The sequence below is a fragment of the Amblyomma maculatum genome, chromosome 4 (genome assembly GCF_055883805.1).
Source record: "Amblyomma maculatum isolate TAMU_Amacu chromosome 4, ASM5588380v1, whole genome shotgun sequence".
In the NCBI taxonomy this organism is placed as follows: Eukaryota; Metazoa; Arthropoda; class Arachnida; order Ixodida; family Ixodidae; genus Amblyomma; species Amblyomma maculatum.
This window is the reverse complement of record NC_139347.1, coordinates 125,952,669-125,955,773: the sequence shown is the minus strand read 5'-3', so window position 1 is coordinate 125,955,773 and position 3,105 is coordinate 125,952,669. Positions and strand designations below refer to the sequence as shown.

Here is a 3,105-nt window from a genome sequence, read left to right as displayed (position 1 = left end):
CCTCGGCTCCGGCAAACGGTACGTGCTACTCCTGCCCAATCTCTCCTACGGCCACTAATCTGCTCGAAAAGCAACTTAAGTGCCTAAGGAAAACGAGAAAACTGCCCATTCCGGGCGAAATTCGACTTTTACTGTGTTAAGAACATTTATCGGACTGAGACGCTCAGCCGCCCAGCTAAGCCCAATTCCGCCTCCGCTCTTCCGCCGGCACCGCCGGCGATACCAGCTGCTGTCATGGAAGTAACGGTTGAAAGCCACACCGTTACCGCACAAGAGCTACTGTCAGATGATTGGACATCAGTCCTGTATAAAGCCTACGTCTCCCGACCAGCCAGTTCGCCGAAACCACCTCGCCATTCCGAGAACGCTACCTCCGAGGCAGTTAACCCGAACGCCAGGAACGCGGCGCGCGACGCCGCAGCCGCAGCCGGGAGCGGCAAGGTGCCGGCCCGTCTACCACCTGCGACCAAGGAGGCTCGTCTCACAGTGCAGCGCAGCAAGCAGCTACCACCACTCCCACCCAACGCTATCCGAGTGGTCGTTCGCCCGCGAGGTGAACTACGGCTCCGAGACGTCCCAACACCTCGACTCTGGAAGGCAGTGCAGAGCCAGCTCCAAATTACTCTATCGGACGACTTCTGCCTGCTCATCCACCCGACCAACAACACTTTCACCATGGCAACAACACACATCCCAACGGCCGAGACACTCAAGACGCCGACCTCCCTCACCATTGGCAACCAAACCTACCCGTGCGCGGCTTACGTGGCACCTCCACCGGGCTCTACCAGAGGAGTCAACACAAATGCCTATACCCCAACGCAACTTTACGAAGACCTCGTCAGAAGAAATTCGGAGTATACCATAATAGCAGCCCGAAGCATGGAAAAGACGCACTCCATTTAAATCACCTTCGACGCAAACGCAGTCCCACATTCCATCAAATACATGGGAGCCATCCACCGCTGCACCCCATACCGCGGCAGTCCGGACGCCTGTACCGATTGCAGACAGCCGGGTCACCGTCATGACGTGTGCCCAAGCCCCAAGACCAACGTTTGCCCCCGCTGTGGAACACGACATTCGCAACAAGACCCTCCTTGTACTCCCAAGTGCATCTTGTGCGAGGGCCCTCACCTTACCGGTACGGGTTCGTGCAAGGGGCGAAACCTTCACCAGCCACGGAAACAGCCAAGCCACCTACAAACGCAGCACCAAGAATCGGTCGCATCCAGGGATAATTTTCCCCAGCGGTCGGCCGGACGCGTCCATTCCAGCCAACATGAGCAAGCCCAGACAGTGCCGCTGAAACAAGCCTCGGACACCCCAAACTCTTCTCACCAGCACACGACACCCGCAACAGCGACTCTCAATCTACAACATGCCTTGAAGAAATCCCAGGAGGAGGCAGCGGCAGCCAAAGCAGAAGATTCAGCAGCCCGAGCAGAAGCCATCGCCCTTCGTCAGCACATCGCCAAACTGGAAGCACAGATAAGTGCTCTTGTCACAGTCTCTCCCATTCCCCCTGCCCCCGCTCCTACCGCATCCCAACCTCCGCCACCCCCATACCCACCCACCGCCCACACCTTGCCGAGCCACTCCCACCCTACTTCTCCTGATTTGCTAGCAATGGAGGTTGGCACAGAACCCCCTACGAATTCAACTCTGTGAACGACGCCCCCTCCCTCCACCCCCATCTCACCAGACGACATACCAACCCTGCTTGAGTCCCTTGCTAAGCGCTTTGAGGCAAAATTGCAGGACGCTATCACTCACATCAACCAGGAATGTGCAACCCTCAAAGACGCTGGAATCCACATAACAGAAGACAATGCTACTCTTAATCACCGATTCGACGTGCTAACGCAAGGATTCTCTGACCGCCATAACGATCTTGAATCCCTGCTCAATTCTTACGCAACGTGCCTCCCAAAGCGGGACCCCATCCCAAATAGACGAAAGAAGCCCAAAGCACCGGAAGGACAAGACAATCCTATCCCTGCCGTAGCTCGTGACTCCCACCCACCCGTTATGGCTTCTTCCCATATCGACTCTCATGATGGCATCTCCGAACCGAAACCTTACACTCTGGCAGTGGAACTGCCGGGGCTTTGGCCAGAAGCGTCATGTGGACCACCAATTGCTGTCCTGCGCTACGGGACCTAACATCCTTGCCCTGCAGGAACCCTCCAACCCGCTCACCCTCCCCGGCTATACTCCTATTCTGCCCACATCAGCCACACCCCCTCGCGTAGCGTTTCTAGTTAGTAGCTCAATTACCACCATCTCCCATCCCCTAGCAATTCAAGATATTGATCACCTTTTAATGGAGCTTGTTCCACAACACGCTCGAGCGAACAGCCTCTTCGTTCTGAATGTATATAGCCACCCTAAGTGCCTCAAAAGCAACTTCGAACGCCTCTTTACACTTACGAAGCGCATAGCAAACAAGTGCCCCTTACTCGTTTTAGGAGGCTTTAACGCCCCACATAGTTCCTGGGGTTACCCGCACGACACACCAAAAGGACGACGGGTGTGGTTAGCCGCGCAACAAACCGGTCTCTCTCTGCTCACCTACCTTATCTTTCCTACGCGCACGGGAACCAGTGTCTGCAGACACACTACACCAGACCTTACGTTCGCACATTGCCTCCCTCATGCCACATGGTGCAACACACAAGAGAATCTAGGTAGCGACCATTGCATCATCGAAATTCTCTTATACATTCAACTACCCCGCAGGCCTCCCAGAGGCTCCACTTCCACGAAGTGGGACTCTTTCCGATCACGTAGAGTAGCCCTCGCCTTCGCCCCCATCACGGACATCACTGAATGGTCCAAACAACTACAAAGTGATGTCCGATCCGTGACTCTTCCCCTACAAGAGGACTTCCCAAGCGACACAGTTGGCTCCCACCTCCTACATTTATGGGAAGCTAAATCAGGCTTAGAACGACGCTGGCAAAAGCAGCGTTGGAACCGCACACTTAGACGCCGCCTCGCCCGCTTTAACAAAGAGATAGAGGCGCATGCAGCGACTCTTTCACGACAAAACTGGGAATCACTATGCAGCAAGCTAGATGGCAACATAAGTCTACGTCGGAC

At 55.3% G+C, this 3,105-nt stretch overlaps 1 pseudogene; it reads left to right on the top strand.

The window, feature by feature from the left end:
• Positions 1 to 234: 234 nt before the first annotated feature.
• Positions 235 to 2,166, top strand: LOC146192331 (uncharacterized; annotated as a pseudogene).
• The last annotated feature ends 939 nt before the right edge of the window (positions 2,167 to 3,105 follow it).